The following is a 10821-nucleotide window of genomic DNA, read 5'->3' on the forward strand; positions in this document are numbered from 1 at the left end:
ACAGTGTGAAGAAAATATTACTTTGTACTAAAATTAATTGTACACAATTAGACCATTCAGACTATTGTTATTTATTTATTTTTTTTATGTTTTTTTTTTTGTAAAAAGCCTCAGCAAAAAGTGTAATATAGCATAAAGTAGAAATCTTTTTAAGAATTACATATACAAGGAAAATAGAAAGATATCTGGTGCTAGAATGTGTGGTGATAAAAGGTGGAATATTTAGTGATAAATCTGGCAATGGTTCAATGGTTTCCAAAGCCTACAGCTATCACTGGGCCACCAAAAACTGAGTGGGACATGAAACATGTACATATAGTGAAGCAAAGTTACATCCTGTCCAACCTCTTTCTATTACTCAAGACAGAACTTACTCAGCCTTGAAAGTGGTATAACTCACAAAGAGCCGTCTCTGAAAGAGCTCAAGACCTGGTCCTGCCCATGCCTGTTGGGGCAATATTGTATGGGAAGAGGATTATTCTCAAATACCAGCTCCACGTTAACAAAGACAACTGATGATGGCAAATTAGAGTCTGGCTTTTGTGCAGAAAAAAACATATGGGATGAAACTTACTTCTAAGGCCCATCACACCTGGTGGTCTCAAATTTGTAATAATGTGTCATTCTATAAAGTTACCTGAGGTGGATGTGCACTGAACACAACTTAAGTGTAACTTTAACAAATGACTTATAAATAGATTTCTTTTTGCTTTGTTGGAGCTTTTACATGTTTGTGCAAATACCTATTTTTTGTTGATGTTTTGGAATTTTTCACATTAATGCAAAATTAAAATGTTAAAAAGAGTTTCATTGACAAATGTATTTTGTATAAGGCTGATAATAATTGTCAGAGAAAATCTGGGTTTTTTGGTGAATTAGGTATATATATATATATATATGGCTTGGCTTTGTTTTGTTTATACAGGTTAAATATATTAATATATTTGATAGATATTAATGCTAGAAATCCTGTATGATCTAAAATATCTGTATGTTCATTTTATTATTCATTTATTAGTGTAAGAGAGCAATTATTGGGAATCATTTAATGGAAAAAGAAATAATAAATCTTAAAAAAAAAAAATAAAAAAGCGGATCCACATAAAACATACACAGAAAAATTAATTAAAGTAGTGTGAGTTATTTTTATTGTCTCTTTAAGTTTGCTAGGAAAAATCATACCTGCTCAGTTTCCAGGACTGTCAATAATAGTCTTAATTGTAATCTCATTACAGCAAATGGTTCTCTGTATGCTGAGAGAGTTCTCTACTAAAGTGTGACACTGATACCATAACTACCAGAAAAAGGCCCACCTCAGTGTGCGCTGTATGTGGGGGGAGAAAGCTTAGGAGCTGCTTAGGCCTAAGAGGTGGGGAGAGCTTAAATTAGTGAGATTTAAGAATCAAACCCGGATTGGGAGAACAAAAGCTACGTCTTAAATGGTGTCCAGTGACTCTACAATAGCATTCTGACCTGTTTGTGAGGGCTTACTACAAGAAGCTGTGTCAAACACTCACTAATTCTGCTCTGTAGTTGCAGATTTTAAAAGCATACAAAAGGCACATAATAATCACATTGGATAAAGGGCTGAAGGTGAGCGGGATAGATTTCTATAATAGATATAGATGTTCATATGCTATTTAAAGATGTAACGTTATATAAAGTGAGATTCAACTTCATTGTCCTGTCACAATATCCATTTTTTAATGTATATAAAATCAACAGAATATACTACTAATATACTATTTTCAGAGCAGATCTGTTCAGTCTAACCAATTCTTCATATCAGTGCAATGACATGTATTCATGATTTACATTGTCCTTGTTTTATTATGAGCTGGGGAACTTTTTAGAACCTGCAAGTTGTGATTAAGTTATTTTTTGGCCAGTAGTTTGGAAATACATGACTACATATATATATGCTTTTCATGATATTTTTTAATGGTTTGATCTAAGCATGTGACAAATATTAATTCTTCCACTGGAAGTCCACTGGAAAATCCCAGATGGGGATTTTCTCAAACTGAGTAAGATATTGTGGAGAGTTTGCAAAGACCTCATGAAAGATACTTTTAAAAAATCAAAAAGAAATGTTTTTTTGTTTAATGAAGAATAACTCAACAGTTCCATATGTTTTTCATAGGTTTGATTTATTTAATCTTTTTAATCACTTAAAACTTCTGAAGTGTGTTAATTTTGTTGTTAAGAGAAAATATATTTTCTGCTGCTTCAGCATTTAAATGTTTGTGCTAGTGACCATCATGAACCACCATTCAAAGGCGGTTGAAGACCTACTTTTCAGGAAACACTTCAACTAGCACTTCTTTCCCTATCTTTGCATTGCAAAAAAAAAACCTTTGAAACTTTTTCTTTGTAACTTTGAACAATGATTTAAACTCATGGTATCTTAAGTATGTAACCTAGTGAACCAGCATTAATGTATCCAATGAAAGAGATTTAAGCACCTATGTATGTCGCTCTGGATAAGGGCATCTGCCAAATGCTGTAAATGTAATGACAGCCCATGTCTGAAAAACAGGACTTGTCTTGTGCATTTAAGAAGGATCCATAATCCTCAGAGCTCAGACATATACTCAAATTGGATTTTGCTTTACTAAATAATTGAATGATGTCTGATTGATCTTTTATTAATTACTTGTATTTCAAATGTTTTAAATGAAATTGCCATGATCGTTTAGCGTGAGAATTTTAGCATTCCTTTGAATAGCTCAATAACAACAGCCACTAGTGAAATCATTATCAAAGTACTCTCATTATCAAGGAACCGATGTGCTATGAGAGAACCCTTCGAGATTTGTCCATATTGTTCTTTTGTATGCGAAGCAGGCTACTTTATCTTGTCGAACTGCAGGAGGGCACAGAGGATCAGCTAGAAGAGAGGGTGCCCTGCTGTGCTGGATGTCCCCATTAGGCCACCATGCTTTTGTGTGCCCATTGTTGAAGGACCAAATCCCAGCATGTTTGCTCAGATCACAATTCCTAATTTGGAAATAACCATGCCAGCTCTCTATCTGAAGTGAATGAAATGGTGTTGAGTAATAAAGGCAGTGGCATTGGAACAGCTTTACCATTTGGCAGTGCATCAATGGCATCATTTTCTATTGAGAACTTTGTTTAGTCATCGGTCCGTATTGAGAATGACATCTTGGTCCCCTGTTGTGAATCTCAAAAGAATTTGAAAACTTTATCAGACCTGATTATGGACTCTTGCTATTTTGTCTGAAAGCAGCTTTCAATTTCAGAACTCTGGATTACTCTGCTAGGGCCGTTTGTACAAGCTACCAGACTTGCTACTTTCACAAGCTTAACCTTAAAGCATTCAATTAAGCCCCAATAATCTTAATCTTGTCTACAGAGAGTATAACTGAGATTATTCATAACTACTCTGGTCAGATGGATAGTGAAAAGGGTGACGTGATCGACCAACATTGTAGCCAGCTTTGCAAAGCAGTTTGTAAAGATATGATCTCCAGCTTTGCAAAGCAGTTTGTAAAGATATGAGAAAGTTATCTCTGAAACATAAAAGGCAGTCATCTTGTAGTTATTAATTCATTTTGAATAAAATTCTGTTTCATTCATATTTGTTGTGGTAATTTTTTTTGCAGATATGGCCAAGAGATTTGCCGGAAAATTGTTTGCATTTAATTTGCTATTGTCTTTATATTTAAAAAAAAAAAATCATATTGGATATTTTATACTGACAATTTTACACTGTGTTTGTTATGATGTACCAAAACATTAGAAGAGGTTTTATATCCTTGGTCTTTTAACAGCATTTAGTTCTGCATGACAATAAAAATGGAGCAATTTATCTAATAAAGCAATTCTTTTCTTTGCTTTGTTGCTGCTACATTCAGAAATGCTGAATATTCTAAATGTGTATAAAAATGTATAAAAAAAAAGCCATAAACATTTTACTTTTAGGTGTTATTTTTCTATTGTTGTTGAAACACACACACATACACAGACACACACTAGCCTTAATCACAGCTTTTAGACCTCTCGTCTGCAGATTTGTGTCAGATCAATATTTTGTTCAAGCCTCATCGCTTGTCTGTTTACTTTGGCTAGTGCTTCCTAGCATGCCAAGTCGCCTCTTTCTGTTTGGACATGTGACTGTGTAATAATGACAGGTAGACGATCTAATACGCTGTGCAATATCTGTGGCTTGACCCCGTGTGCCTTTCCTTAATTGATCCATTGATTAGCATGAGGCTCATCAGCTGGAGGGTGAACAGACATTCTTAATGGCCATTTCTCTCAGTTTGAGGACGAATGGGAGAACACAAATTTATTTCTCTTACCTATTTATTATACTTACAGTAAGTGAAACGTGTAAGTGTAAAGTCTGAAAAGGAAAAAAGGAAATATTCACTTCTCTTTATTGCTTATATTGTTTCTTGGCATGTTTAAGAAGAAATCAAGATGATCCTAAAACTATTGATATTAATGTTCTGATGGTATCAGGTAGTGTTTGAGTTTATCGTTTTTGTAAGTTTATACTATAAAGTATCTCCTTGTCCATTGTTTAATCACCTCTTCTAGTATTCAAATCCAAACTCACTCTGGCCCGGCTGAAGCTGTGTGCTGCGTGTCCTATATGTACACTTAGCCAAGCTATGCAAACTTCCACATGTGGATGTCAATCTTTTCCATATTTGCCATGAGCTTTATCAGGCCTTGATTAGTTTCCAGAGCAAATTTGAAGTGTAAGAAAACATCTGCAGCGTGCGAAGTGTAAGCCAGCAGTCTGGGCCACGGCATGTTGCAGAATATTTACATGGCTGTGTTTGGTTGAATTATAGCCTTCGGGGTAAAGCAAGTAGTGCACCTGCAAGATTTTTAAGCTTACTTGATCCTTTTGTGGCTTTTTTGTGTCTGTGTTGCCGTGGATGGTAATAGGGACATCTATACAATGCAATCAGTGAAAGCTTTCATGTTATTCAGCATGATTTTACTGGTATGCTTTGTATTCACTTCAAATGAACACTTAAGGTTCTCTTTTTTTACTTATTATATTTATTCAGATTGACTGGTGCAAAGATAGAGACACTATCTTTATTGAAGGCATTACATAAACATGTTCTTCTTTAAAACGATATACATACGTGTGTGTGTGTGTGTGTGTGTGTGTGTGTGTGTGTGTGTGTGTGTGTGTGTGTGTGTGTGTGAGTGTGTGTGTGTTTGTGCTAATAAGAAAGAGAAAGAGAAAGATAAAGGCTTTCCTGTTTTAAAAGTCTCTCGTAGGATTCATGGGAATATGCTATGGGGAAACTAAGTGATTACATGTTTTTCATTTGTATTCAATGGCATTGTTTCTCAATAACTTAACAAACACTGTATAACTCATTGTGATCTATCATGCTATATCATCATACTGATATATATTATTATCATTTATATATTCTCTATAGTATTGTAAAGATTTAATTGTAAAACTATAGTCAATACTGTAGGATCTAATCGATTTTTTTCTACAGTTCGGATTCTCTTTTTTCCTCTTTTCTCTCCAATCTGTGCACGGGGTGTGGTGCCATGGCAACAGTGGAAGCTGTGCAGCTCGGTGCAATAACACGGCTCTGATCAGCCAGAGATTCCTGTATTGACCACACTGGAAAAGATTAAATGCTGGTGACATTTCTGAGGTGAAATTTGCAATTTCCACAAATATGACTTGGCTGGAACGCGGCATGACAGCACATAAAATCAATACAAATAACCTGAATCTCTAATACCTTGATCCCTGTTAGTAGAGGGATGCATTACAACTAAGACACTGGGAGTGGGAGCAACAGCTCAGGAGCTGATCCCTGATTCCTATCGACTGGCTCCAGGCCAAACACTGCCGCAATAACAATTAGGTGCACGAGTTTGCCAATTCTCTTCTCCAACAGCTCCACGTGCCACAGTACAGGCCAAGCAAGTGAGCCGAGCCCAACTCTTAGAAAACACTACAATTTACTTCTCTAGCATCATACCTGTATAGCACACATAGCCTTTTTCAGTTCAAGCGGTCACTTTCTCTCCTCCTGTATGACTATCAAATCCGATTCTATAAGTTTGACAGTGAATGAGTGATATGTTTTATTCCCAGTCTTTGATGACAACATAAGTCATGCTGTCTGAGATTTTCTGTCAGTAGGCATTAAATGTTGTGGGCTGATGCTGGACAGCTGGAATGTGAAGAATATCTTAATCTGTGTCTTTCAGAAACCAACCTTTCCCATGTGGTCAGGGAATCCTAGGCACAGGTGACCCATGACGTTGCAAGTGTGTGTGTATCTTACTATGTATGGAAGTGTGTATGTGTGTAGCAGGTACACAGAAAGGGACAGGTTCAGACTTCTCCCCCTCCTGCGGCTCTGTTTGCAGTGTGTGGTGTTGGTTTTAAAAGGCAAGCTGGAGTAAAAGAAGAGCCATCATCATTACGCTGAGAGGTTGAGCCGCACTGGCGTAATGTGTGTGCTGAGTTGCTCTGTCTGTTTGTAAGGCCCTCAGCAGAAGTGTGGCGCTTGTTGACATTCTCCATATAATATTGTTTGAATTTTTCATCAAGATCCCCGCCTCTGTTACAAGAGCCCTTTTGTTTCCAGCTTGTTTGTACATTCTTCGTGTGTGTATGTGTGCATGTGTGTGTGTGTGTGTGTGTGTGTGTATGTGTGTGCCTACCTCTCCTTGTGTTTGTTTGTCTGCATGCTTCACTTTAACTGAAACTCCTAAAAGTCAGGTCTTTTTTAACCGAGGGGGTTGGAAGGTTTTGAACAGTCTAGTTGCAACACTATTCACCCCCACCTCAAATATACACACACATACACACATACCCCTTTTGCTGGCACCTTTTGTTCAGGGGACCCTGACGTGGCCTTGAATACAGGTCACCACAGGTTACCCATGAATAGCCGGGTGTCTGTGTGGGACTGAATGGGGTGATGCTCACTGTTAAAAATGACCTGCCTCCTATCAGTGTTGGAGACATTAAAAACAGCTGGCCCAGACATTCGCCCCTTTTCAGCGACGTTAAAGTTGGTTTTCTCTTTGTGTTGCTCATTGTGCCGGCTCACTCTTGCCCTTTGTCACAGCATCAGCGTCAGAATCGTAAAATGAGTTCATCTTCAATTCAGAGCCTGTCCTGTTGTACTTCGTGCACCATAAATCAGGGAACTGACTTCATTTCTTTTTGTGTCTGGTTTCAGGAACTTGGTCAGGTTCAGTCGCATTGGGCTATACATACTCACTACAAAAAAAGCAGAACATTTTGTTTGACTGTGTAAAAACTTTAAAGAAATGTAGCTCTATGATACTGATGAGTGTACAGTAGGGCAGAATGAGAATATTGTAGGCTGCTCTTTTTTGTAAAGTCATATATTTTTGAGCTGCTTAAATTTACTGTAGCTGTGATTTGCACTTTTGGTTTAATGAGACATTCCTTTTTATTTCAGAATCAGTACAATATCTACAAAGCCACAGTGGGATGGAGCTGGGTGTCTGTGTGTTAATGAATTTGTAGTGTGTGTGCTCTTATTGGGGTTAATGGAAGGGGATCATCCCAATGGCACAGCCCACTCTTTCAAGCCAGCAGTCCGTGGATGTTTCCGGAAGCAATCCTTTAGTCCTGGCATTGTCTCTCCGCCTCCTTCCATTGTTCTCGACTCTCCAGGGGCCCCTCTTGCTTTATCTGGTTCCAATTCTGTGTGCCACTCATCCCACCCCCTATCTAAATGTCTGCTATATAGTTGGGTTATCTTATCAGCCGTGTCATCACTTTATCAGCTCCATCCCGACCGCCGGCACCCGGGTTGATCGCTCAGCCTGCCTGCCTCAGTGCCTCTGTGTTCCACTCAAACACACACACGGGGGGTCGGGGTGTGGTGGGGTGGGGGGAGTTACTGAATATCGCTTCCTCTCCACTGTAGTACTCTTAAACTGTATCCATTAAAATAGACAAAGCAGTGTAGATTTTTATTTGTATTTTTTTTTTTTAAATAAATTTTTTAAATATAAATAAATAAATATACAGCCTTCACTGGCTGTTTTTAAATCACATTTAAAAAAATATTTGTATGGTGCAGCATACAACGCAGTATGAGAGTTACCTGTTAGGAGTTCTCTTTAAGTGTGTGTTACTAATTATTATTGTATTTATTGCATTTTTATTGTTTTTATTTATTATTATTATTATTATTATTATTATTATTATTATTATTATTATTATTATTATTATATGCTTTTTAGTTCTATTGTTTATTTTATATTGTTTGTACAGCACTTTGGTGAACACCTGCTGTTTTAAAAAAGGTGCTCTATAAATAAACTTTGATTTGATATATATGTATATTTATATATATAAAGGTAACAGTAATTAACCAAAATGCTGATCACTACGTTACTATTGGTAAATCTGAATATTCTGCCCTCTAGGGAACATCTCTGATCATTGTGGTTTGTCTTTGTAAGTAGAAAGTATGGTATGTAGCTTAAGGTAAAAGCCTCTATTGGCCTTTCTTATTCCTGTCTCACTCAGTAACACATCTCTCCAAACTTTTGCTTTTGTTCTTTGGTCTTTCTCTGTTACTGAATGAGCTCAAAGCCTCCACTGCTCATTGGCTGCTGATGGACGTGATTGGTCTTGTTCGACTTAGTGAAAGGTGAAACCTGCTCAGCTGCTCGACTCACTGTACCAGTCTTTGGCGTACAGCAGCTGTTTGTCTCTTTCTCTTTATCTCACCCGCTCTGTCAAACTACCAGTCACACGCACATGCGGCTGTCCCACCTTCAACAGTAGCATTCAGCTGCTCTGTAATTACATCTTACTGTGTGAATGGTAAAATTTTCTGTAAACCATTTACATCAATGTATAAGCTGGAAAAGATTGATACTAGCAAGAATGATGTTATCTCTTACCTACCCTGTTTCTCAAATCCAGTTTAGTTTGTGAGGTAATAGCCCTTAAAATATTGTTTTATTAATAATTTTCCTTCTGTTTTTACTTTAGATAAACACAAAAGTACAATAATGTTTTCGTAATACAAATTGTATTTCATCATATTCCAACCTTAATGCCTTACCAAGCTTTATAATGTACTGTTATTTATTGGGGGCTTTAAATGCCCTCACCTTGTGTCCTGTGCTCTTCCTGCTCCCCTGTGTGACCTGCCTTCTCTCATTCATACGCCCAGACTCTCTTTGTCTGAGCTCAAACTGAATGGCATCTATCTCTCCCAGGCATGTCCTGTACAGCTGGCACAGGTAGAGAGTGAGGGAAACAGAGAGGGAGGATAGAGTTGAAAGAAGGAGCTTCTGCCTTTCTACACCACTCAGGTACACCTGTCACCAACCAACCCCACTCCTCCCCCTCGCTGTTCTCTTTGCGGCAAGTGAATAAAATGAGATCAAACAGTTTGCGTGAGTTGATGCCTGGGAGAACAAGGCCAGGCTATCACCTGCTCCCACAAGCCTCAGTTAGCTCTTTTACACGCTTTATACATGTGCTACATGTGCTCTCACCACCATGACTCAGTACTATATGTCTTCTGTGTTGTTATATGTTATGTTTGTTACTGCCATAAACTACGCTGGCATACAAAAATATTTTATAAAGTACAGTATAATATATAATATGAAGTACAGTGGATTAAATGTTTTGATGGTGTAGCACAATATATTGACTTTAGTTTAAGCAAAAATTAATGGTAGTAAATGTTTCCCTAGTTATTAGATTATTACATTATAAACAATGTTTTTTAATGATTTCTTAATATTTTTCTAAATAATTTCTTTGTTTTTTATTCATATTCTAAATCAGGTACATATGTGGAGATTATAAAACATATGCCTTTGTTTACATTACAGTCTGTTATAATCTGTTATACAACAGAACGTTTACTCACTACTCTTATTCACAGGTCTGTCGATGATCCTAAAATAATTTAAAGACAGTATACTGGAAACTGAAAATTGTCAGTGGAAAAGAAAGCTGCTTTTACTCTGGGGCTGGACTGTGCCACATCAGGACATTACCACTCGGTTCTCAAAGTCAAGCCTGTGAAATATAGAAAGGAGGCTCAAAGTGGTGGAAATCATAACTCACCATTATTAAAAATATAGAATTATGTTTATTTGACTGATCACTTGAATTAAATTTGACATCACTGACTAAGTTACATTATGCAAGTACTAAGTACATTATGTAGCTTTGTAAATAATGCCTTCTTGAATATAAATACAAACTGCATTCTGAACATAGAAAGTTCAGATACTAAACACCTCTGTTGCTTTATGGCTTAAAAACTGTTTTACAAATTTCTGGTATATGGGATGAGTTATGCATGAATTATGCTCCATTCGGGGGTCTATTCCTCATAGTAGTGTAAAGGGTTTACTACAGCTGGATGAATATGTGAGTGAATAAATAAATACAGGTAGAGATGAATGAATGAAGGAGCTTTAGTAGAAATATCTGAAGATATGAAATATCTGCTTCTTTAAATGTCACTTATACCCATATAACTTGTCTTATATTTCCTTTGATACGGATGCACATGGATGATCAATTTAATAATGTAATATATTTATGTATACCCTTACTTTTCACATTTTCTTTACATACATTTAACATATATTTATATAACATGTCTCTTATGTGCCATCATAGAACCCTACGTTTAGCATGTTTTATTAAAGTGGCAGTTTGATACAGTGGAGTTTTACTGTTCCCTCCAGCATAATACAATTATAGTTGTAGAGGCAGACAAAAGGTTATGAAGGTTTATGTGCAGTCTGCCTTCTTAGGAAACACTTGTG

This window comes from Tachysurus vachellii, chromosome 10 (genome assembly GCF_030014155.1).
Source record: "Tachysurus vachellii isolate PV-2020 chromosome 10, HZAU_Pvac_v1, whole genome shotgun sequence".
NCBI classification, from domain to species: Eukaryota; Metazoa; Chordata; class Actinopteri; order Siluriformes; family Bagridae; genus Tachysurus; species Tachysurus vachellii.